This window comes from Pithys albifrons, chromosome 4 (genome assembly GCF_047495875.1).
Source record: "Pithys albifrons albifrons isolate INPA30051 chromosome 4, PitAlb_v1, whole genome shotgun sequence".
Classification (NCBI taxonomy): Eukaryota; Metazoa; Chordata; class Aves; order Passeriformes; family Thamnophilidae; genus Pithys; species Pithys albifrons.
Window position 1 is genome coordinate 28,634,283 of NC_092461.1, and position 26,448 is coordinate 28,660,730.

At 45.9% G+C, this 26,448-nt stretch overlaps 3 non-coding genes across 3 annotated transcripts; 2 read left to right on the top strand and 1 right to left on the bottom strand.

The window, feature by feature from the left end:
• Positions 1–12,307: 12,307 nt before the first annotated feature.
• TRNAL-CAG (transfer RNA leucine (anticodon CAG)) lies at positions 12,308–12,390 on the bottom strand. Its single transcript has one exon. It is a non-coding gene; the product is annotated as a tRNA-Leu (tRNA).
• Positions 12,391–17,232: 4,842 nt separating this feature from the next.
• TRNAF-GAA (transfer RNA phenylalanine (anticodon GAA)) lies at positions 17,233–17,305 on the top strand. Its single transcript has one exon. It is a non-coding gene; the product is annotated as a tRNA-Phe (tRNA).
• A 586-nt stretch (positions 17,306–17,891) lies between these two features.
• TRNAF-GAA (transfer RNA phenylalanine (anticodon GAA)) lies at positions 17,892–17,964 on the top strand. Its single transcript has one exon. It is a non-coding gene; the product is annotated as a tRNA-Phe (tRNA).
• Positions 17,965–26,448: the final 8,484 nt, after the last annotated feature.

The following is a 26,448-nucleotide window of genomic DNA, read 5'->3' on the forward strand; positions in this document are numbered from 1 at the left end:
CCTGGAACAAATCCCTCTTCTGGCTCCTAATTAGGACTGAAAAATCTCTGTGGGCTAATGAGGGGCAGTTATGTTCAAATGTCACTTATGTACATGGCAATTTAAGAGACTTCCTCTCTGGAGGGAATTGTTATGGGATATTAATGCCCAGAGTCTGAAAATCACAGTGGATGAAAAATCTTCATTGAAACTGAAGAGCAGGGAGGAGTTTTCTGCATGGTGAAAGGAATAAAAATGTGTTGAAGGCCTAAACAGGCTACAAAGAGAAAAAAAAACAAAGAAACAACTGGAAGAGAGTTTATAATCAACAGCTACTACAAACCATCATCCCAGGAACCATCAGAGCACCTCTTTGACTCGCAGCATCTTCCTCTCCTCTATCCCATTTTCTCCAGCAACATCTGCCCTTTTTTACTTTAAAAGATCAATTAAATGATTTTAAGATCTTGGTTTGGTTGGCTTGAATCCTCTAATTGCCTCTCTCCACGTCCTAAAAGTGCAGCTTTGCTTTCTAAATGGACTTCCCTTCAAATGTTGCATTTAGTACAGGAGGTTTATATCATATATGTGTTTTATTTACATTTAGTGCAGGTTTGGTGGGATTGCAATGGGGAGGTGTCACTCTGAAGTGCTCTGGGCTAATCAGGATCAGTGTTTTGGAGCATGTCTTTGGTTTAATCAGGGTTATTTTATCTGTTCCTTAGATAGGAACAGTCTAGCAAGAATCTGACAGAGATCTGGGGATGGGTGGCCGAGATTTTACATTTTATATCACCCAAGGCTACCAAAAAATCCACATTCATTAAAATGTCCAGCCCACACTGCCAAAAAGTTATCAGGAATTGAGACCCAAGAGCGAATTTCCAAGACTCTACAAGTGTTATTTGTATTAACTGCTCATGCACCACTGTTCAAATCCTCACAAAATTCCTAAAAATAAATACAGGAAGGAGCACTCAGATGTGTCATTTGTGGGGCTTAATAACAGCAGGGGTTGATAAAACAGGTATGTAAAACCTTTTGTTAGAACAAAGGGAACAGTCCAGAGGGCAGGCCCATGGGAAATGACCCAGGAAATGGGAGGTTTCACACGAAGTTATCAAAATCCTTTCATCAGGAAGGCCCAGGAACTGGTGGTTGTGGGAAGTGGTAAATGTGGGGAGAGTAACAACACCAGTTCCTCCACCAGTGGATCAGGGTGAACCCAGAGGGAACTGCCCATGCCCCATGGCAAAACCTGGAATAACTGACCTCAGGAAGTCATAGAATCACAGAATATCCTGAGCTGGAAGGGACTCACCAGGACCATCAAGTCCAAGTTCTGGCCCTGCAAACACCCCAACAATCCCCCCGTGTTCTTGAGAGCTTTGTCCAAATGCCCCTTGGGTTCTGTCAGGTTTGGTGCTGTGCCCACTGCCCTGGGGAGCCTGTTCAGTTCCCAACCACCCTCTGGATGAAGAACCTGTTCCTTTCCATCTTTGTGAATGTTATTATCAAATTCTAGCTTTGATTTCCCTGGTGCTTTGATCACTCTCAAAATCATTTTCCATGCTCTGTCCCTGTGAATGTTGAGAGATTTCATTTCCTCCTTCCCAGCAAAGAGCTGATGGATGCAGAAGGTCCTACTGAAACACTCATTTTCCTCCCCAAAACTGGTGGTTTCGCCTAATTTATTTAACCTCTGGATCATGAGTTGTCACCTCAGGCTTTGGTTTTTATTCAAGAAGAGGAATCCAGCACAAACCCTCTGTAGGAAGCATATCATAGAATCACAGAATCATAGAATTGATGGGGTTTGAAAAGACCTCTGAGATCATCAAGTCCAACCCTTGGTCCAACTCCAGTCCCTTTACCAGATCATGGCACTCAGTGCCACGGCCAATCTGAAGGCAGACCAACCACAGGGGTAGAATGGAGCCAAAACTCTGCAGACTTTAAGCTCTCCCAGCTAAAACAATCAATAATCCATACCTGGAAAACATTAGGGTGACTTTCTTTCATCAACAAGAAAGTGGGCACTTCTTGTAGATGCAATATTTTAGCTTAACTTGTCCACCATCAGCAGGATTTCTTCTGCCTGGTCTCTCCCAATCTCAATAATATTAACACTTCCTCATGTCTGTATTTTTAATTTTTGGTTTTGGAGGTTGGCTGCACTCAAACCTCCCCAAAATTCTCTTAGGTAACTAGAAAAATTGTGGACTTTCCAAACCACAACCATTTTGCATTTCTCATTTTCTTAAAATCTGGTAGCTGGGGAAGCAACACTCTCTCAAAGATGTTAAGAATATTTTTTAATATATATTTTGAGGGTCTTCTTTTATTAACAGTGGAAAAAAAATGGTTCAGGGACTGTAATTTCTTGCCTGCTGAGTTTATCCCAAGGACCAATTTCACCTGAGCTCCTGTGTGCCCATCTATTCATCTCCTCCTGTTCCCCTTTGAACTCTGCTGGGAGAGATCTGTGCCAACATCCATTGCACTGTGGCGATTTCCTGCTCTGGGAATTCCTTGCAATGACTTGGAATGGTGTAACATCACTGAGCATGTTGCTGTGATCCCACAAAACGAGGCAGCCACCTGCCAGCAGGTGGGATTCCCTCTTTGCTGTGCTGTTTATTAGCTGGCACCTTTCCTAAACTGCCTACATTTCATTCAGGACGTTCTGCTTCGATTCACTGGCAGCAAATCAAGACCATAAAGCACCAAGATACTAAGAAAACTGTAAAACTTCATTTTCTTCAAGTCATCACTCTTGTAGCTGCATTTTGAGGTGCACTGGGTACTGTGAAAGCAACAAAAAACAGGTAGAGTTGACAAATCTTGATATCTTGATGTCTCAGGGGGCAGCGATCACTGGTCGTGTGTTTTTGCTGCTTGTGCAGCCAAAATTGTCAGTCAGTGATGACCCCCAACAGTGCCAATGACACACAAAGGAGAGGAAACAGAATTGGGATGACTGAAAAGAACATTCTCCTGTTTATTGCCTTTGTAGGAAGGGCACAGCAAGTCTCTGAAGGCACCATCCCTTCTTAGTCATCTGGGCAAAGCAAGCAGTGGGATATTTTGGTTTGCTTTGAGGTTTGTTTTGAGTAAACCCAGACTGGAATTGGGACACTGCTGCTTGTTCTGACAGTGGCCATGGCTAGAGAGATGCACAAGGAATAGATCCTTCTTGGGCATGTCAAATCCTGATGCTTGTGGGAATTACTTTTGGCCATGGGTTTTGGTTGACAGAATAAAGAGCAGTCAGGCTTCAAAAAGAAGCCTTCATTAAAGACCAGGTGCCACAGAACATTTGGGGGGAGACTCTGGCACAGGTTGCCCAGAGAATTGGTGGCTGCCCCATCCCTGGAAGTGTTCAGAGCCAGGTTGGAAGAAGCTCTGAGCAACCTGAAAGGTTGTGAAAGGAAGTGGAAGGTGTCCCTGCTCAGGGCAGGTGGGGTGGAATGAGATGATATAATATAATATAATAAGATAATAATATAAGATCCCTCCAATCATTGCTTTACACATTTCTCAGTCCAGCCCTGGTTCCACCCTTGGTCCAACCCCTGGAATTGGGTCCCTTCCAACCCAAAACCATTCTATGATCCCACGATCTCAATATAGGGAAGTGCATGTAAGAACAAATCCTGGCCTCTGATGGTCCATCCTGTTCAATCCTGGCATTCTTTGGCCTGTGCCAACTGGAGATCCCCCAGGACAGACCCAGTGTGTGGTTTGGGGAACAGCACAGGCTGAGGACTGTGCCCAGTGAATAGTTTGGATATGGTCACCTTCTTTGGGGAGAAACTGTTTGGGAATGCAGGTAAGAGCTGAGCTGAGCAGTGCCCTGCGTGACCACAAAGAATCCTGGTAGAAACAACCTTGTGGTCAGAGGTACAGTTGTCTCCCCCTTTCCATATGTTTTTCCTCACAATACACTAATTTACAGGGAGAAATCACCTTTTCAGCAGTGCAGGTGCTGGTTTATCTGGGTTTTATGGTCTTTCATACCATTATATGTCATTTCAACCGATTCCAAAAGAAATCCTCTGTTGTCAGCACTTCTCAAGGCTGCAGAGTGTTTTTCAGTTCCCATAAACCAGATACAAGCTCTGACTTTGGTTTATATGCTGAGTTTTCTGCAGATGAGACACTAAGAATTCAGGGGAGGCTTCTCCAAGCCAGCAGCCAAGAGGCAGATTCCCAAAATAAGGAGTTTTATCCCACTGACCTCCAGGCTCTTCTGCTAATTGGCCCGGGATGGTTTGGTCTTGAAGTTCCCTGCTCAGCCAGATGCTGCTTTTTAAAGATTTCTATTGGGAGATTAAAAAAGATATGAGCTGAGGGCTGAGAAGCAAAATCAGTTCCAGTAAGTCGGGAAAAATAGGGTTTGGAGCTCAAAAACCTCAGAGTGGCGGAGGAAATGGGAAGAGAGGAGGGAAGAGGGGAAGAGAAACATTGGTTGCAGGTATCAGCATCCAGCAGGTCAAAGCTTTGCTGAGATTTGGCCACAGACATCCTGCAGAGGGGAGGTTCACTGCACAGTTACTGAGCACTAAAAATATGGTGATTGAAAGATAGTCCTCTCCTCTCCTCTCCTCTCCTCTCCTCTCCTCTCCTCTCCTCTCCTCTCCTCTCCTCTCCTCTCCTCTCCTCTCCTCTCCTCTCCTCTCCTCTCCTCTCCTCTCCTCTCCTCTCCTCTCCTCTCCTCTCCTCTCCTCTCCTCTCCTCTCCTCTCCTCTCCTCTCCTCTCCTCTCCTCTCCTCTCCTCTCCTCTCCTCTCCTCTCCTCTCCTCTCCTCTCCTCTCCTCTCCTCTCCTTGAACATGGGAGTGACATTTGTCTCCTCCTGCTCCCAGGAACCTTCCCTGATCACCAGGACCTTCCAAAGGTGACCTTGCAATGACATCAGTACCCACAGTCCATCTTGCCATGGCCTGTGCATTCTGGAAGTCTGTTTTGTCCTACCTTGATCCCTCTCCACTGAGGACAAGTCTTCCTTGCTCTGGTCCAGGAGAAAGGGATTTCCAAAGGCTGATCTTATCAGTAAAGACTTAAGTGAAGAAGACCTTGAGTATCTGGGCCATTTCCATGCTCTTTGTCACCAGAATTCCCACCCTGTTGAGCAGCAGGCCCACATTTTTTCTACTCTTCTTTTTCCCATGTGAGAAATTTTCTTGTTGCCCTTCATGTCCCTCACCAGATTTAAATCCAGATGGACTTTGATTCCCTGCTCCAGTCTCATCCATCAGCTCTCTCTTATTGGTTTCTTCTGCAGATGGAGCTACATGGAGATCTCCAACATGGGAGAACGTGACCCCAGCCCCAGAACTTGTCTTTGTTAGCCCATCTCACCAGGAGGTTGGCAGCCATGCCAGCTCACACCACAGATGGAATCTTCTTCCCTGTGAAAACATGGGAATGTTGGGTCCAAATAAAGGCAGGAAACCTCATTGCAGGGAATCTGGAGGCAGATTAGTTTTTGTTGTATCCCACCAAGAGGTCAGAGAGTTAAAGAAAAAAGGAAAAGACACAGGATAAGGGCTTGGGTTGATTTTTCATCGTGGGATAGAATAACAAGAGTGGTTTCTTCTGGGTGAATGTTCATATAAAGACCTGCTGGGCTTTATGTCATCTCAGATACAACAACAAGGAAACCTGTGCCACCCTACACCCCCAAAACAGGGTTCTCAGGCAGAGGAAAGGCTGGGAAATGGAAGGGGCAGGATATTTCCCTTGGTTTCCTTTTGAAATATCTTGTTAAAAAGAAGCTGTGATTTATATTTTTATCTTTTTTTTTGTGGGGAAAATTCCTTTATCAGGACTACAAGGCTCAGTCTGGGGCTTTCCGGAGTCCACCTGCTGGGTTTTCCCTGGAAATCACAATTCCTTCACCAGTGATTTGACTTGCAGGCTCCTTTCTTATATAATAATCATCATTTCTGAATCCCTGACCTTTGCTCTTGCCAAGATTCAGTTCTCCAAATCCACAAGGAAGCAAAAGGGTCTTTCCTTTACTTCCCCAATTTACACACGTTGTAAATTTTCTGTTTTCCCAGGATATTATTTCCCAGTACAACTTCTTTAATTTCTATCAAGGATTATTAACACCTCAGGCTTGGAAAGTCACTGAACTGAAGATTCCTGAACACTGGCTATGAGTTACTCCTATTTTTTCCCCCTGTTTTTATTTCTCCTCATTATCTGCAGTTGCTCATTGGATCCTGGAAACAGGATTCTATTCCCAGATAACTGTTATGTTTTATAATATCCAGATCTTGGATGACAGGCTTGAGAGACACGTTAAATATCATAATAACAAGGATACAAAATGCAAATATAATACCCACATGCACACACAGAGGTGCATTCAAGTTCAGCTCAGAGAGATTTCCCAAAGGAGAACTCAGTTCTCATGCTCTGATTTATTCTGATGCCTTATTCCTTTCCATCTCCATTCATCAAGCCTTGAATGGAATACCAGCTTTAATAGATGCTAATTAGCAGTATAAACCATCCACCATGCAAATCAATAGAATAATACTGGGGAAAAAAACAAACAACAAAACCTGTCACTGTTAACAGTCGGGTCCAATGATTGAAAGGGAGGAAAATGCAGCTGGATTCTTAATATTGAGTGCAATTAAGAAAGAAAAGAGAAATTATTGTGTTTCTCATGTGAATTATAAGCAATTAAGAAGGGTATATAATAAACCTTGGGACTGGATTCTCTTTGACTTTCTTGTGGCAGCTCCTCACTGTGTTCCAGGAGCTGTGTGTGTTCAGTTGGGTGTGTTTGTTGTCAGCTCTTGTTTGATTTCGTGCTGGAATAGGAAAGCTCCGATTTCCACAGATTTACCACAAGGACAACTGGAAAGAGGAGACACATTCTGGATTCAGCTCATGGCCAGCATTTCAGTGGGTGCAGATGTTTTGCTTTTGCTTGGAGGGTTGGTATGTGTTAATTGGGCAAAGAACAATAATTAGTCAGTGTGTGTGGGAGGTGATTTGTCTGGATACCACCACGGAGCCTCCCATAAGGCACGGATGCTCCAAGATACGTTATGAACACCCCTTAATTGGCTGGACAACTGGCTCAAAGAACAGTTTCTGCACTGTAAACACCTCTCTCCCCCTCCCCAAATCCTCCCTGCTCGTGAGTGGAATTATTGCCATCCATTAAAAAAAAAAACAAACAGGAGATTTCCAAGGGGAAAAAAAAAGGATAATTTTTGGGTATGGAATGAGATTACGTGTGCACATCAGAACATGTGATGGGGTTGCACATGTAGGGCAGAGGGGCAGGGACTGATCTCTGCTCTCTGTGACCAGTGAGAGGACCTGAGGGAGTGGCTGGATCTGCATCAGGGGGGGGTTAGGTTGGACCTCAGGAAAAGGTTCCTTCCCCAGAGGGTGGTGGGCACTGAACAGGCTCCCCAGGGCAGTAGGCACGACCCCAAGGCTGGCAGAGCTCAAAGAGTGTTTGGGCAGGCAACCAACAGTAGGACAAGAGGACATGGGCTTAAGCTCTGCCAGGGGATGTTTAGGCTGGATATCAGAAAGAAATTCTTTACAGAGAGAGTAATCAGGCATTGGAATGGCCTGTCCAGGAAGGTGGTGGATTCTCCAACCCTGGAGGTTTTTAAAGTGAGACTGGATGTGGCACTCAGTGTCATGATCTGGTAATCAACGTGGGGTTGGATTAAAGGCTGGACTTGATGATCTCAGAGGTCTCTTCCAACCCAACTGATTCTATGATTCTATGACAACTTCCCCAAGCACATGGTGGGATTTTTGGAGCTGTGCAGGGCCAGGAGTTGGACTCAATGATCCTTGAGGGTCCCTTCCTACTCAGGATATCCCCCTGTTATGGGTTCCCCTAGGTGGGCCTAGATTTGGGCTCTGAAGTTTGGACTGGGTTGAAGCTGTCAGCTGACTTGAGCTGGGCTGAGCTAACAGCTGACCTCTTCTAGCCAGTAATTTTGTATTCCATACCACATTCTGACATCATCTCCAGGGAAGTAGGAACCAGTGTGGGAGTGGTTAAGGCAGTTGCTTCTCATCCTTCCTCTTGGGAGGACGCACGTTGCTGTCCCAGGGGGGATGGAGAGGACCAGGCCCACCACTGGCTTACAGGGTACCTCAGGAAAGTAAAATGTGTTGTTCTGGGTCTCACCTTTCTGCTTGAGTTTGTCTCCCTGGGGAGTAAGTTCTTTCTTAAGTAATGTGCTCATTAAGAAGTGGGGAATGTGTTGTTGCAGACTTGTGTGAGTATATATTTGTACTCTCTTCCAATTGTCTCTTCCTTTGTGTAAAAATATATGTAGTTTTAGTATAAACGTGGTTTGAAGTGTTTTTTCCCTTTCCCTTCTCTTTTCCTCCCTTTCCTTGGTGTTAGGAGGGAGGCTTTTCTTTCTGTGCTTGGAGGGGGGTTGGCAGTTGCTTATCTCAAACCAAGACACCCCCCTGGAAAGACATTCTCAAGTATTATTTCATTGCCCAATGTTTTAAAGATGAACATGTTCATGCCATGCTCCACTACATCCATTTAGGGGAGAAAACCAAACTATCAATTGAACTTCACTCAGACACAAGGCTCTCCTGAGGTCTCTTGGCCAAGAGTGGACACCTCTTTCAGTGTATTTGGGCTTCAAAGTGCTGGTCATCCTGTAGGGATCAGATGCTGAGATTATTCTGACTTCAGGAAACCCACAAAATTCCTGTGAATCCAACAGTTAAAGTCAACCAGAAAAGGAATAACTATTTATGTGAAGCATTTCAAGTTGGACACCATTTAGAAGGTGTTGGAACAAGCAAAGTCCATGTGTCTGTCTGTCTGTCTATCCACCTACTAACCTATCTATGCAGCTGATTTCCCTCAAGAGCTTCAGGAAGCTTCTTGGAACACTTTGCATCAGTTTCTGGGGACAATCTTACTCCTCATGGGATCACAAAACAAATGTGCCCATCACCATCCAGTTTCTGCAACCCAGATTTGGGGAGTAGGTTATAAATTTCCTATAAAATTCCTTGTGGAAAGCATCAGTTCCATATATATATATATATATATATATATATATATATATATATATAAATATATATATATACACATATATATATATATAAATATAATTATGTGTGTATATAAATATGTATATGTGCATTTGTGTGTGTGTATATATATATATTTATATAAACTCAGGATGGCACTGAACAAATTTTTTGGCTTTTTGGCTTTCTCCTGCATGTGAATTCCACCAGTTTCCTTCTCTCCCATCAAATCCCCAGCATTTGTCCTTCATGATCCTGTTTCTCAGGTGTCTCTAAATGGTCTTAATGTGCCCAGAGGAGCTCTTGGTACCCTCCAAGACCCCAGGAATCAGGGTAGGATCCAGCCAAAAGCCTTTTACTGTGTAACAATAATAAACAATTAAATCTTAGTCTATGGATGGTGTTGCTTTCCAAGTCACTGCAAACCAGAACTAATTTTTTTAATTGTTTCTATTTAAAAACAAATTAAAAAAATACGATGAATCATCATCAGATATTCAGTAAAACTCTGGATATTTCTGGAAAAGGCCAGAGCTTGATTAGAAAAAAAAAAGTTATATAATATGAATGTCTACAATGGAATACATTAAATTCTTAGGCAGTTCAGGCTATACTTTCACTTCCCACTGCTCCTAATAATACTCTTTGTTCCACTCTAAGCCAATCTTTCTCCTTCTTTGTTGTTTTCACATTCTGCAAATGCTTGCAGACAGTTTCTGCTCCCCTTAGTCATAGATTAGACAAATTGCACATATTGTTTCCTTTTAATCTCCTCTCCCTCCTGACTTTTGAAATACTTGGAGTTGTTCTACACCACCCTCTGCAGTTTGCCAATACTGGCTCGATATTTTGATGTGCCCAACGAGCACGATCCCCCAGTGGGAGTCAGGTACACTCAATCCTTTCTGCTCAGCAGCACTTTGGGGAGAAGCTTCTCATTGCTGATTGCACCACAATATGTGATTTTGACAAAGCTGTTGTAAATAGATCTTCTAATTAAAGACAAGGCTTGGCCTCTTCTGACATGAAACTAATGATGGGGCATGGGAAAATGGCCTCAAGTTGTGCCAAGGGAGGCTCAGGTTGGTTATTAGGAAGAAAAATATTTACTGACAGAGTGGTTAAACATTGGAACAGGCTGCCCAGTGCAGTGGTGGGGTCACTGTAATGGTTTGCCCCATGGCTTCCTCAGTAACCATTGTATCTAAGGAAGTTACAAGTATTCCACACCTGTCTTCCACGTAGCAGTGGGGGGGAGTGGTTTTGATCTCCTCTCTTGGCCGAGATGCTGGTGGGAGGTGGTTGCAGCCTGGTCCCTCTGCTTGTTGGTGGTTCTCCTGTCCTGGGTGAGATTGTTTCATTCTTGTTCCCCTTCCTTGAGGTTTTTAATTGTGTTTGTTTTGATTCATTTGGTTTCTTTAGGTTGGGTCGGTGTCTTCCCTATTTTCTGGCTAATCAATCCCCTTTTTTCCCTTCCCCTCTCCCCTGGGGGTGGGATCCTACATACTGTGTATATACAGTGTGGTTTGTGAATGTTAGGAAACATAATTTATTCTTTTTATTCAGTTCAGTTTCTTTAGCGTGCGTTTCTTTTCAGTAGTTTTTTTCTTTCCTTTGCTGGGAAAGTTCTGGGAGGGGTAAAGGGGGCCAGTCCAGGGTTGGCAAAAGCCAGGCCAAACCTGCGACAGTCACCATCCCTGACCATGCCATAGAAAGAGCCTTCTTGAGTTTATATTCACAGCTGGACTTGGGCTCTTGCAGCAGCCAACAGTCTTTCCTTCCACAAAGAGATGTCTCAGTCTCAAAGGAAGATTTCATATTTAGAGTTTAAAATTCATCACCGTCCTGACATCAGCTTTGGACTCTGTTTTATCCTTCCCCTCAGCAGAAAAGGTCCTTTGGTACTGACACCTAACGGGAGGTGCACATGAGACTGCACAAAGTGCTGCTGCAGTGTATTAATTAAGAAAGTAAAGGTGGGATGATTCACCTGGTTTGATTCCATTGCCTTTCAAGACAAACTGGTTTTCCTGCTCTTTTTATGCACCTTTGTTTGCTGGACTCTCCTCTTTGCCTGGGAGGCACAAGGATCTCAAGGACTTTCTACTGGTTTTGAAAATGAGCAATGGAAGAAATCCAGGACCTGGGATTTGATTGCAAATCTATGACTAAAACAGAGTCTGTGAAAGAGCAACAAAGCAGATACTGCTGATAGTTAATGCTCTGACACATGAGGATAATATTTCTACCACCAGCACACACTGACACTGCAGTGCTGTGTGAAAGACTATCAATAAAGGCAGAATCTCAAAGAATTTGCAGCATAAAAGTTATAAAGTCACAGAGGCATTAGGAAAAAAAATATTCAAGAGAGATTGTTCTGCATTTAACTGCTGCAGCAATTGTCTTAAGTTGAAGTCTTGTTTAGGTTAGAAGAGGATTTCTGTGCTTCAGGGAATTGTGGAATCTTTAAGTCTGGAAAAGAGCTCCAAGATCATCAGGTTCAACCTTTGACTGAACACCACCATGGCCACTAAACCATATTGGGAAGTGCCACAGCTACTCATTTTCTGAACAATCAGCCCATGGATCTGGCCTGTCCAGATCCCTCTGTAGAACCTTCCTCCCCACAGGCAGATGGATTTCAAGCCCAACACTGGCATGCTGCCCTTAAGCTAATCTCTAACAAGCCCAGTTTTATCTCCTTCCCCCTTCAAACCCAATTTAAAGCCCTCACAATCAGCCCCCAACCCATGGGCCAGAATCCTTTTCCCATTTTGTGACTGTCACCAGCAGACCTGGTGCCTGGTACCCCTTGAGCTGAAAAGGCAAAATTTCACCTGGGCCAGGTGTTGATCAGTTGGGAGGGGAAAAGCCTGAGCCAGGTGTTGATCAGTTGGGAGGGGAAAAGCCTGAGCCAGGTGCTGATCAGTTGGGAGGGGAAAAGCCTGAGCCAGGTGCTGATCAGCTGGGAGGGGAAAAGCCTGAGCCAGGTGCTGATCATTTGGGAGGGGAAAAGCCTGAGCCAGGTGCTGATCATTTGGGAGGGGAAAAGCCTGAGCCAGGTGCTGATCAAGTGGGAGGGAAAAAGCCAAACCTAGGCCAAGTGTTGATGTGGTGGGAGGGACTTCTCCCTTCAACCTCATCACTGCCAAACTAAACAAACAAGAGTGGTTAATAATCCCACGGCTGGACCAGACCGGGGAGTTTCCCAGGAAGGTCTGTCTACACAAAATTCCTCATGGGATGGGTTTGGGCAGCAAACAAGTTGTCAGGAGTGGGATTCGAACCCACGCCTCCAGGGGAGACTGCGACCTGAACGCAGCGCCTTAGACCGCTCGGCCATCCTGACCTCTGGAAGCTGCTTCTTTGCAGGTTCTTTGGAACAGCAAGACAAGTTGTCATCCAGTGAGAGTGTCCTCAAAGTGTGTGGAGCACTTCCTGGGGCACCCAGGACTCTCCACTGCAGCTGGGAAGGAAGGAACAGCCAGAACTCTAGAACTGAGGATCGGTACCTTCTCCCAAGTAATAAGTGACAGAAGACAAAAAGGCTTAAAATTGCACCAGGGGAGGTTTAGATTGGATATTAGGAAAAGTTTCTTCACAGGCATTGGAACCTGTGAATCGCAGTCCCTGGAAATGCTCAAAAAGCCTTCAGTGTTCAAAGGTGTTCAAACAGTGTGGATGTGGCACTTGGGCATGTGGTTTAGAGGTGGACTCAGTGATGCTGCATTAACCATTGGACCTGGAGAACTTAGAGGTCTTTTTCAACCTTAATAATGTTATGGTAAGGCTTGGACTTCTTTCATTCCTCACCCATCACTAAGTGACACAAGAGGTTAACAATTAGCATCGGCTTAATCAGCAAAATGTCACAAACCAGCAGAATGAGGGAGGAAAAATCCCTAAGAACCACTAGAGTGAGAAAAAAAAGATACAATAATTTCTGGCATATCTCCTTTCTCTTTTTTTTTTTTTTTTCCTTTCCTCTTCATGAAGTGCTGGAATTTATCCAACAGTCTTTAGATGAATCGACACTGACTTATGCAAGAGCTGATGTCTGTGTGCAGGACTGTGGCTTTCCTCTCCTCCAAACCTCAGTGCAAGTCCCCTGAGATGCTCTCAGGAAGGTCATCTCTTGGTTTTGAGAGAGGAAGCAGGTGAAGAGCAGGCCCAGAAAGAGGGCTGAGGAAATTCACTTTCAATTGAAAGGAGAGGAACTTTTATTCCAAGAGAAAGTAAAACTGTTGTAAGGGATAAATCTTTCAGAGTAGCAGGAATGGCCAAGAAAATAGACATGAGAAAGAAAGAGCCATGCAAAATACATTTTCCCCTTCATTTAACATATGCTGGGTACTGGAAATAAATGATCTTTAAGATCCCTTCCAACCCAAACCATTCTGTAATTCTGTAATTCTATATATACCCTCTTAAAGAGGATGTTTCATTAAACTATTATAACTCTATCATTACAGGGGAGCACTTTAGCATCCTTACCAACTTCATCTTGCTGAAGAATTTCCTGAACTTTTAAGGGAATAGGTTCAGCATGTCTATAATTATCAGCTGCTTCTGCCCACATTCCTGGCTGATGGAAAGTCGTTAGTCTTGAGCTCCGGCTAATGGGCCATGTTGAGAGACAGAGGAGTTTTGCTCAAACTTGGCACTACAAATTCACAGCCTCATGTTTTTTGGTGGATACAAAGCTCTGTGTCATCCCTGCCCATCACAGGGATATGGCCTTAATCATAGAATGGATTGGGCTGGAAAAGACCTCTGAGATCATCAAGTCCAACCCTTGGTCCAACTCCAGTCCCTTTACCAGATCATGGCACTCAGTGCCACGGCCAAGCTCACCTTAAAAACCTCCAGGGATGGGGAATCCACCCTCTCTCTGGGCAGCCCATTCCAATGCCTGAGCACTCTCTCTGCAAAGAATTTCTTTCTGCTCTCCAACTTCAGTTTCCCCTGGCAGAGCTTGAGCCCATCGTGCCCCCTTGTCCTATTGCTGAGTGCCTGGGAGAAGAGACCAACCCCCACCTGGCCAGAACTTCCCTTCAGGCAGTTCCAGACAGTGCTGAGGTCACCTCTGAGCCTCCTCTTCTCCAGGCTAAACACCCCCAGCTCCCTCAGCTGACATGACCTTTGTCGTGGGAGATGTCAGGGGCAGGGAAGGGAACCAAACACCAGGGAATTGAGTGTCAACCCACCACCAAACCAATGTGCCTCCTGGCTTTGATTAATTTAAAGATGGGTAAGGAGAAAAAGGGCAGGAGTTGTTGACTTAAAAGGTGTTCTGGTCAACCCCTCTTCCTCGAGCTCTTTTGGGACTGGAGTCATCTGGATGTGGGTGGACACTGGTGACTAAAGAAAGGGGGTTTGTAGAGCTCCGGCTGGTGAGGAACGAGCTGTGTGAGGCTCAGAGTAGGAAATACAATGCCAAGGGGTTTCCAGTGGGTAAACAGTCTACATTTGGACTGCTTTGTCTGAGAATAAACAGCCGGCACAAAGCAACCTGCCAACTCCCCATCAACACCCTGTCCTTTGAAAGCATTTTTTAGTCTTTTTTTATTTAACAGCTTCACATTCTGCTAGGCAGGATCGTGTAGCAGTTTTGGAATCAATGACGCATTTGCCATTCCCCTCTCACCTTGCCTGCCTTCGGATTGGCACAGTTCCACAGCCCAGGTTTTGTGCCTGTGGGTCTCTCCTGCTCCAACATTGAAACAAATGCCACTTTGGCTCATTGTGGCTGGAGAAAGGTCAGGAAAGTCTCTGTTGCTCTTCCTGGCAGATTAATCATGAACTCAGAGGGAGATTTTTTAGGATCAGGGCAGTCACCACCTACAAAGAACAAGGGCAGAGCCACACTCCAAGGTCAGGCACTTTGGGGGAGAGCTCCTACTCAAAAGGCCACTCATCCAGGGGGACATCCCCAGGGACATGTGGACCACAGCAACCAGTACAGCTATAAGAATACCTTCTAAATACTGATCCCACATCCAGCAAGTGACATCTAAGTGGGAGAGAGACCATAGCTCTCATCTCCCATGTGAGAATCTTGTTAACTGGAGCTGATCAACAGGAAAGAGCTGTTTGGGGGGTTTCCTTTAATTTCTGGGGCCTTGCAGGTCTGAGGGTGTCAGACTGTTGCCTCCTCTCAGCTTGGGAAGGTCCAAGCAAGTGGCTACCCTTAGGTGTAGGGTCTATGGAATTGTGTTTGTGGAGGGACACCAAAATTTACACTGAGTAGCACACAGGAGAGGAGGCAGAGGGGCAGCACTGACCCTTCCTCTCTGGTGAGCAGTGACAGGACCCAAGGAAATGGCATGAAGATGTGTCAAGGGAGGTTTAGGTTGGATATTTGGAAAAGGTTCTTCCCCAAGGCCGAGGTCACAACCCCAAGGCTGCCAGAGCTCAAGAAGTGTTTGGGCAACGCTCTCAGGCACATGGTGGGATTTTGGGGTGTCCTGTGCAGGGCCAGGAGTTGATGATCCTTGTGGATTTCTTCCAACTCTATCATTCTACGGTTTGAGTGCTGGCCCCCAAATTCATCAGGCTTATCAAAAATATCTTGTTTCTACCAAGGGAGTATCTTCAACCAAGTTACTCAACTCTAAGTGGAAGCCAATGAGAATGAGCCAAAGGAAGCCAATTTCACAGAATCACACATGACAGGCCCCTGAATTTGGTGATGACCAGCCCAAGGACTGTTTGTGAGCTGTGGCACCTACCTGAGACTGTCTAAAACCCTGTAATTGCAGTTTGAAAATCTCCAGTGGTGGTGACCCCACCACATCCCTGAGGAAGTTATTCCAGTGATTGATTGAAATAAATTCTTTCTTATATCAAGATAGGAAGTGTCTGATGTATTCACATGCAATTTATGCTCCCACTGTTTGGCAGAGAGATATGACTCTAATTAGTCAATGCTCATTAAAGAGAAGACTTTATTTCATGAGGCTCTCTAAATTTTTCATTCACTATTTGGGGATGGGAGGAGCAGAATTTTATTTATTTTCTTGGACATAGAGGATTTTAACTGGTCATCAAGAGGTGTAATTAAGCCAAAGAGACTCACTCCAGGCACAGATTGCCAGAGTCTTACCAGCACAAGAAGACAAGGGAGATGCTGTTTGCTCACAACCTGTGATAATGGAAAGGATCCTTAAATCCCATCCCTGTGCAAACCAGACTGTGGAGAAGTTTTCCTTTGGAACAAAACGGGTTTGTACACGGCTTTAGCCGAGCTAGAAGTGCCAGAGGGACCTGTGGGCGCTGCTGCCCATCCCGACATCACCGGGGTACTGGGATGCCACTGCCGGACGCTCAGAGGAGGAGCGGCAGCAGCAGCGGGACAGGTTTGTCTGTCCATGAGCATTGCTGCCCTCTCCCGGCTCCAAAGCAGACGAAACCAGAGGAATTCGGCTCGGGAAGCTCGAGGATGGCAGCAGGGAGAGCAGGGACCCAAGGCAGGTGGGAAATGCACCTCCTGCTGATGGTTTCAGGGCAAACGGGCTCACCCGCCCTGCCTGCAGATGCCCACCCGAAATCAGCACAGCCAGAGGGCTCCTGCCCACCAGCTCTTGCTTCCCAGGGGTTTAGTCGCCCTGCAGCAATCATGGAATGGTTTGGTTGGAAGAGACCTTGAAAATAATTCATTCCAACCCCGCCCTGCCATGGGCAGGGACACCTTCCACAATCCCAGGTTGCTCCAAGCCCTGTCCAATCCAGCCTTGAACACTTCCAGGGATGGGGCAGCCACAGCTTCTCCAGGCAAGGGATCACAGGATCTCTCTGTTGAGGACTCCCAATCTACTCCTAGGTGAGAGAACAGGGGTTTGAAGTGTTTCTTCATATAGATCAGATTTCTTTGACCTTCCACAGATTTGCTGGAGGTTTTGCCCACCTGTCAAGCAGTGGAGCTTTGCAAGGACTTCCCCAGAATGCAGCAAGGGACTTCGAGCCTTTCTTCTGCCAGCAAGCACTGTCTGCCCCAAAACATGTGTCTCTTAACATTGACAGAGAGGCTGTGGTGGCACCTTGGACCATTGTTTTCAGCCCAGCCTGTCTCTATCCTGTTCCCTGAAGCAACTTCTTTGACTCCCAAGCTAAAGTCATCTACAGGCTGCCTGAAAAGGCTGAAGGCTCATCATATTTCAACAGGTTCTGTGACAATTTCAGCCACAGCAGGGCTGAAGTAGCTCAGCTGGGAGAGCGTTAGACTGAAGATCTAAAGGTCCCTGGTTCAATCCCGGGCTTCAGCAGGAGTTTCCTTAACTTTTGTGGGCTCTGCAGTCCAAGAGAAACATGGACATACAGGAGAGAGTCCAGCAAAGGGCCAGGAGGAGGATGAGGGGACTCAAATTGAGGAGAGAGATGAGAGAGCTGGGAAACAGTTGCCCTCTGAGAGGTGGAGTTCCCATTTTGGACATGGTCCTGGACAACTGGCTGTAGGTGTTCCTGCCTGAGCAGGAGTTTGGACCAGATGATCTCCTTGAGGACCCTTCTGACCTCAACCAGTCTGAGTCTATGAAACAGGGACATGGTTTTACAATTCAAAGTCATCAGCAAAAATAGGGCTATAAAATGGGTTTTGTTTTGTTCTTTCAGCTTCTTGTTCCCAGTCCATGTCCTGGATTGCCCTGAGAAGAGGTTGACCCACAGGTGTTTGGCCAGGCAGGAAATCAAAACTGTTATTTGAGAGAAAGAAAAATATCTTATAAAAAGAGGTGATTTTAGTCTGAATCACAGCTGAGCTTGAAGTAAGTTCTCTCTCTAAAATGAGCCTTTATCTGAGCTGTTCTGCTGTGTCTACCTGTTCCTCCCAGGGAAAGAGATCCAGACTTCAGAGCTGAAGTAGCTCAGCTGGGAGAGCGTTAGACTGAAGATCTAAAGGTCCCTGGTTCCATCCCGGGCTTCAGCAGGAGATTCCTTCACTTTTGTGGGCTCTGCAGTCCAAGAGAGACCTGGACATACAGGACAGAGTCCAGCAAAAGGGCCTTGGAGGATGATCACAGAAACACAGGAATCCCAGAATGGGTCAGGTTGGAAGGGACCACAGTGGGTCATTTGGTCCCACCTCCCTTCTCCAGCAGGGTCATCCCAGAGCATATGGCACAGGATTGTGTTCAGACGGTTCTGGGATAACGCCACTGATGAGACTCCGCTCCACTCTCTGGGCTCTTTTCAGCCCAGAATTCCAGAGGGATGAAGATTCCTGCCAGGGAAATGTTGCCGCGAGAGAAAGAGATTGCTTCCTTTTCCAAGGTTAATGGGGCCTCATCATTGGCACCTGAGAGCCCAAGACTGCCACCTTTTCCTGGGGGCAAAGCTCGGCGGTGCGTGCCACGTGTGGTTCCGGGAAAGTGCCATTTTTCAGCCCATAATTCCAGACGGACGAAGATTCCTCCGAGGTAAAAGGAGGCAGGACAGAAAGCCATTGTTCCTATTCTAAGGTTACTGGGGCCCTATCACTGGCACCTGAGAGCACAAGGCTGCCAACTTTTCCCTGAGCGCAAAACTGGATGGTGCGTGCCACGTGCGGGTCCGGGAAATTACCGTTTTTCAGCCCAGAATTCCAGATGGACGAAGATTCCTCCCAGAGAAAAGGTGCCAGGACAGAAAGCCATTGTTCCATTTCTAGGGTTAATGAGGCCCCATTATTGGCACCTGAGAGCCCAAGCCTGCCAGCTTTTCCCTGGGGACAAAGCTCGATGGTGCGTGCTACGTGCGGTTCCGGTTTCTGGGCTGAAAAAAGGGTTCGGTCACTGCACAGGAAAAAATTTTTCCTCACGTTCCTGCCCAATCTCCTTGTCCCATTGCTGGGCACCCCTGAGCAGAGCCTGGTCCATGCTGCTGGATCTCCACAACTGCAGGCCCAGGTCTAGAAGACCAAAGGAAATGAGCTGGCCTTTGTTCTCAATCCTGAATCCAAGTGTCTTACAGAGATTTTGTCCATATGGACAAACTTTAACCCTCCTTTTCACCCTCAGACAAGGGACTTACATCCCTGGCACCTCCTGGGACTTGTCTGGCTTGAGCTAACTCATGAACTAGGTCAGAACATCAACAGGGAGAGCTTTGCAGGCAAAGAAGAAAAAAACAAAAACCTTTGCAAAACATCCTGAGAGTTTTGCTTCCAGTGATGAAAATGTGGAAGCCTTGCTTGGGTCTGACAAACTGTTGGCTCAGAAAAATCATACATTTGCTGAACTGTGAACATTATTCTCTGGGAAAATATGCTTGTTCCTCAACTCACGTGGCATCTTCACATGGAACCTCAGGTGGATCTTTGAGTCCTTTGGAACAGAGAGGATCTTCCTAACAAGCATTGGGAGCAATGTTGTGCATCAATGCAATGTGAGGGAGAGGGACAAAAGTGTCCTGCTGTGGTGGCAGGATATCCCTTGGAATCTGTCCCTGAAGTTGGTGTGGTGATGTCCAAACCTTCACAAAGTTGGCTTTCACCTTCACAAAGGTCACCTCTGTGGGAGGCAACTTAGAATCACAGAATCATAGAATCGATTGGGTTGGAAAAGACCTCCGAGACCATCAAGTCCAACCCTTGGTCCAACTCCAGTCCCTTTACCAGATCATGGCACTCAGTGCCACGGCCAAGCTCAGGTTAAAAATCTCCAGGGATGGGGAATCCACCCCCTCTCTGGGCAGCCCATTCCAATGCCTGAGCACTCTCTCTGCAAAGAATTTTTTTCTGATCTCTGACTTCAATTTCTCCTGGCAGAGCTTGAGCCCATCGTGCCCCCTTGTCCTATTACTGAGTGCCTGGGAGAAGAGACCAACCCCCACCTGGCCAGAACTTCCCTTCAGGGAGTTCTAGACAGTGCTGAGGTCACCTCTGAACCTCCCCTTCTCCAGGCTAAACACCCCCAGCTCCCTCAGCCTCTCCCCACAGCACTTGTGCTCCAGTCCCTTCTCCAGCCTCGTTGCTCTTCTCTGGCCCTGCTCCAGCCCCTCAAGATCTTTCCTCAACTGAGGGGCCCAGAACTGAACACAACACTCAAGGTGTGGCCTCCCCAAGGCAGAGTCCAGGGGAAGGGTCACTGCCCTGGGCCTGCTGGTCACGCTAGTTTGGATCCGGGCCAGGATCCCATTGGCCTTCTTGGCCACCTGGGCACTCTGTTGGCTCATGTTGAGCTTCCTGTCAATTAGTACCCCCAGTTAACTTGATTAACTGTGATTTGGAAACTCCTAAACAGACAGCTACACTAAACATATTTTTGTCTCAAGTCAAGCAACTAATACCAAGTATCCCACACACACCTGAACCCTGCTGGAGAAAGGCCAGTTGAAAGAGAAGACAGTTCTTTAAAACAGAAGAGAGGCAAGTGGATAAATGATAATTAATCACATGAAGAACGGAAGAAAAATGAAAGGTCAGTTCTGAAAAGAAGGGCAAGCCTATTAAAAAACTTACTAAGGAATGCTTAGAGTCTGAAGCCCTTTGTACAGGAAGCTGGGTGGAATCTGCATCTCTAGATGAGTCATCTCTCTAGCCTGCAAACTTCATATTTTTTCTCTCTGAGTGCCTTTCCAGGAAAGTGCCTTCACCATCCCAAGACCAGCTTCTTCCAGCACACCTGCTCCTTCAAGCAGCTTGTAAATGAGGGGAGTCAATTTATTCCTGTAGCAGATACGAAGACTTGGAAGAGATGCAGAGCTGTCCATGTCTAACGTTGGGTCAGATGAAGCCAACCCCACCTCTCTCTGGGTTTTCTCCCTTACTCACCAGCCCACAGCAAATGCCAAGTGCTGCTGTTCCTGGCAGAGCCGCCGACAATCGTGATTCCTCAGAGCTGAAAATAGGAACGGTGCTGGCAGCAGCTGATGCTTTCGCTCACAGCTCCCAACTGAGTGGGCTCCCTCCAGAAAGCAGATGGCCAGGGAGGAACTCCAGCAATTTGCTACAAAACAGCCTAAAAGTCCCCCTTCTCCCACTGCTCCGAGAGCTCAGCATTTCATGACATCTAGTGGGCAAGGCAGGCACAGTGGCTTGTGTGGAGAGAAATCCCTCGGAACACACCAAAGAAATTGGCCCCAGAGGAGGACAGATATGGAATTACTTAAGGAAATAAGAAGGATAAATAAAACTGATTTTCTCCTCTGAAAGAGTTACAACCTCAGCAGTAACTCCAGGGGGAGACAGGGAAGAAAAACAATACTATGAAGAGGACAAGTGATTTGAGAAAGGTCATGCACCAGGTTAGCTCGACAAAGTCAATTATATCCAACCCCTGCCCTCATCAGCAGTTTCTTCTGCCTCCTGGTTGGAAGGAAAACTGAGCTCTCTGAGCAGGGACATCACCCAGAAGGGCCAAAGGAAGTAGAACATTTCCTTAGAGAAACTTCTGGATCTATTTCACACAGTTATCTATTTCACATAGGTTAAGTGTGACACTGGAATGTGTCACTGAAGTGTGAGATGTGAACCTCTCATGGCAAAAAAAGATATTGAGAGGCTGGAGCGTGTCCAGGGAAGGGGATGGAGATGGAGAAGGGTCTGGAGCACCAGGAGCAGCTGAGGGAGCTGAGGGAGCTCAGCCTGGAGAAAAGGAGGCTCAGGGGGGATCTTCTTGATCTCTACAACTCCCTGACAGGAGGGTGGAGCCAGGGAGGGCTCTTCTCCCAGGTAACAAGTGATAGGATGAGGAGAAATGTTCTCGAGTTCCATCAGGAGAGGTTTAGACTGGTTATTAGGAACAATTTCTTCACTGAAAGGGTGGTCCAGCCCTGGCACAGGATATCCAGAGAAGTGGTGGGGTCACCAACCCTGGGGATGGTTAAAAGATATGTAGATGTGGCACTTAAGGAATTGTTTCATGGAGGACTTGACAGTGCTGGGTCAACAGTTGGACTTGATGATCTTTGAGGTCTTTTCCAACCTGAATGATTCTGTGTTTCCATGTTCCTGCCTTATGCATTAGAGATAAACTGAAAAAACCTGAAATCACCAGCCCACTCATAGTTTGTAAAACATTTTAGATTCATCTTCTCTAGTCTAGACAATATCCTTAGGATGAGGTGCCTTATTTACTAAAAACACCCAATTGCCTCAACTTCCTTAAAAGTAACCCACTTCTAGCCATTTATTTGGAGGAATATGCCAACATCTGGCCAGATGAAACCCATCTCAATGGACCAGAGCATCCGGATCTACCTGTTCTTGAGGTCTCTGCAACCTTTAGCACAGGGCCAAGCTGTCTTTTACTGAGCTGTTTACTGAATTTAATAGATGGAAAAGAAAATGTTGGAATTTAAGCTGGATTTGCAGGTCTCTGGGCCTCCACTCAACTGTTCTGCAGTGGAGTATGAGGGGGGAGATTCACCCTGATGCTGCCAGTGATGTTTCTGAAGGAGGGAAGGATGAAACCAATGATGGGGTAACCAATGAAGCAAGAGAAGTCCAGTTTCATTCCTCAAGGGCCCCACTGGGTGTTCATCACATTCAGGTCTTTTATCTGCCTTCTTTTATCCCTGTGGGTATGTCTGAACATCTCTCCCTTTCCAGTGGCTCTAACACACATCCACCCTTTTCCTCCCTGCTCAGAGAATTACTTACTCCCTTCTCCATCCTCCTATAAGGAGCAAAAAGAATTTATCCAACTTGGAAAAGACAATTTTTTTGGGCCTCTGCCCAAAGATTTTCCCCAAACCATCTAATTGAAAGACTCCCAGGAGCTCCTGTTTGCTTTCAGAGATCACCTCACTGATCACTGCTGTCTTGCCTTGCTTTGCTTTCCTGCCTGGTCCTTCTCAGAGCTGTTTCTTTTCCAGGCTTTCTGAGTTGTAGAGGCAGAGGAAAAAAATTAAACAAAATAATTTTCTCCTTTGAGCCAAGCAGAAATTAGGCAACTGAACAGAGAGAAATGCTCACTGGTTGAGGAGAGAGTAGATTTATAATCTAAATTACTGTGGAATAAAAGCACCATCCTCCCTCTGTTCTCTAATTTAAATTGTCTCCTGTTCCTCTTCCCTTTTCCTTTGACTAATTCAGTTGCCTTTGGTTTAAGGGCAAGGAAATCTCATTTGCATACTTCAGAGGACATTAATTACAGGTCCTTATACTTCAAGGCCTGCTACTCCTGCACTGACTGGGAGCCTCAGTGTGGCTGCAGTCCTGGCTCCTCAGAGGGTCGTTAATTATTGAGCCCATTGAACTGTACCTGAGCATAACGAGCTCAGGAGTTGAGTGATGCCTCCCTGGAGGTCTGGTTGGAAGGAGAAGAGGAGCTCTGGGAAGGAGATGAGTCACAGAGCGACAATTCCAGTTTGGGAGAAGGTGTGGCTGTGAGAAGGACAAAGCAAGTGTCATAGAGCCATAGAATCATGGAACCATGGAAATATGGAACCATGGAAACATGGAACCATGGAAATGTGGAACCATGGAAACATGGAAACCATGGAAATATGGAACCATGGAAACATGGAACCATGGAAATATGGAACCATGGAAACATGGAACCATGGAAATGTGGAACCAGGGAAACATGGAACCATGGAAACATGGAACCATGGAAATATGGAACCATGGAAATATGGAACCATGGAAATATGGAAACTATGGAAATATGGAAACCATGGAAATATGGAACCATGGAAACATGGAACCATGGAAACATGGCACCATGGAAATATGGAACCATGGAAACATGGAAATGAGTCATGGAATCAGAGAGTCATAGAATGGTTTGGGTTGCAAGGCACTTTAAGGATCACCTTGTTCTGAACCTCCTGCCACGAGCAGGGGCACCCTGCACTAGACCAGGTTGCTCAAAGCCTTGTCCAACTTGGCCATGAACACTTCAAGGCTGGGGCATTCACAGCTTCTCTGGACAGCTTATTCCAGTGCCTCACCACCTTCACAGGAAAGGTTTTATCCAATATCTAATTTAACCTGCTCTCTTTCTGTTTGAAACCATTCTACCTCATCCTGGATTATTAGGGTTTATTGGGCAGTTGGGCTCTGGCACAGGTTTCCTGGAGAAGTTGTGGGTTCCCCATCCCTGGAAGTGTTCAAGGCCAGGTTGGACAGAGCTTAGAGTAACCTGGTCCATTGGAAGGTGTCCCTTCTCATGGCAGGGGGTTGGAACAAGATGATCCTAGAAGTCCCTTCCAACCCAAACCATTCTCTGATTCTGTGGTTGAAGGTCCCTAATTCTCTCCCAGATTCCCTGTCCCACAAAGCCTGGAGTCACTAAACTCAGCCCTCCAGCCAAGATCTCTTTTTGGCTTTGCTGTGGCAGAGGGTTGATGAGACTCCAGCATAAAACACCTTGAGAACCCCTTTTCTCACCCAAGGCTTCTGCCGCACTGACAGATGAAATTCAGGATGCTGTTTGTCCCATAAATTCACCCATGGTAAATTCTTGGAGTCTTTGTTGTGTTATAGTTGCCTTAAAAATTAGGTAGTATAGATTTTAAGTATAACTCTTTTACCACTTTTAGGAGCACTTTAGCTAAATACCTTTGTGTTAGATTCCTGTTTAATATTTCTTGTCAAGAATTCCAATGGACAAAGATTGTAGCAAAGAAGATTTTATCTGTATAAAATGTTAGAATAAGGCACAACAGGCACATGACTCTTGATATAAGAGAGTCTAAACCATCAGAGAAGGCCCAAAATCCTTGAAAATGGTCCAAACAGGACACAGAGAGTTGATAAAGATTTTTGTGGGAGGAAGATACAGGGTCTTGGGACCTCAAAGTCAAATCTCAGCAGTCACCTCTTGTGGCATGTTGTATCTGTCCAAAACCTCTGAGGAATTTGTCCAGTAAGGAACAATTTGTCTTCTTGTTTTTTGGTTGTTTTTTTTTCGGGGGGAGGGGGGGGGGGGGCGTTTGGTTTTTTTTTGTTAGTTTTTTTGTTTGGTTGGTTGGTTGGTTTTTTGTTTTTGTTTTTGTTTTGTTTTTTTTTTTTCCTGTGGAAAACAGCTGGAAAAGGAATTGCCCATCCCTTAGTCACTCCTTGTTGCAGTGACTTGAGGAAGACAAGCAGGTCACCCTTCTAGGTTTGTATTTTCTGGGTTCCACTGTAAGGTGAGGAAAGGTCCTGAGAGCAGGTTTAAGTTTCATGATAATGTTTCCCTTTTTCACCCACACACCTGGAGTTTCCCCTGGAGTTGCTGAGGTTACATTTAGGTCAGCCTATTAAAAATTACCAGCTCTGGTCTCCACTGACACTGACTGGCTTTATGAGAAAATATTTTTCTTGAAAAATAGGGTAATGTACAAACTTTCCTCACCCATATCATACCCTGGAATTGTTTAAGACAGTGGCACAAACCTCAACCAACCAAACGTGAAATGGGTCACTCCAAAAGGATAATAGAGCAAAAATTGACTTCTAGACTTTGGGAACGTCTTTTGAACTCTTCTTGCAAAGCATGTCTTAGGATGAACGAGGCTGAGTCTGTCCCCCTTGGATCATCCAGACCATATAAATGACCTTGGGCTCATTCTGAAGTGCTGAAAAGTATTCAAGCTCTCCCCTTTCTGCAGAGCTCCCAACCTCTGATTATTAAATCGTTCTGTCGATGCTGGTGTAGAGTGGGTAAGTCTGGACTTTAGGCTGGGCCTGGAATGCAGCCTGACCCAACTTGTGGATTTACATTTTGTGCCTTATGTCCTGAGAGGTTTTGGTTCCTTGGGAAAACACACCTATTTGAAAAGTTCCCCCTCAGCACCTTGACCAACCCATTTGGAAGACAGACCAAGACAGATGGAAGGTGTTCTTAGAGATCACCTGCTCAATCCCCGATTTAAAGAGGACCTGCTCTTCCTGTGTTCCATTCTCCTCATTAGAAAGTTTCTCCTGAGGTGCAGAGCTGAGTGTTTGATGCCAACACCTCCTGCCAATCCCCCTGCAGAAGATGGCAGGAGGCTGGGTTTGCTCCTCGGAGCATCTGTCTTCTGGCACTGGCAGCAAGCTCTGGATGTTATTTACAGATGTTTGTTGTGGCAGTGAAGGGAAGGCTGAGGGACATTTGTATGGCTGTCTGTGAGGAGCAGTTAAAATTAAGCCTCTGCTGGGTTTTATTTATGGTGTGTTTCCAGATGCCACGCACAGAAATCATTTGCTTAATAAATAATGCGAATAAACCGCCATCCAAGCGCCTGGTGCTCACAGCCCAACCAGCCACACACTGAGTGACAGCCTGCCAGGGAGCTGCAGGCTCTGCAGCACTTCTGTTCTCACAGAATCATTAAGGTTGGAAAAGACCTCCAAGATCACCAAGTCCGACCTTTGACTGAATTTAATCATAGAATCACAGAATCATAGAATCAATTGGGTTGGAAAAGACCTCCCAGATCATCGAGTCCAACCCTTGGGCCAACTCCAGTCCCTTTACCAGATCATGGCACTCAGTGCCATGGCCAAGCTCAGCTGAAA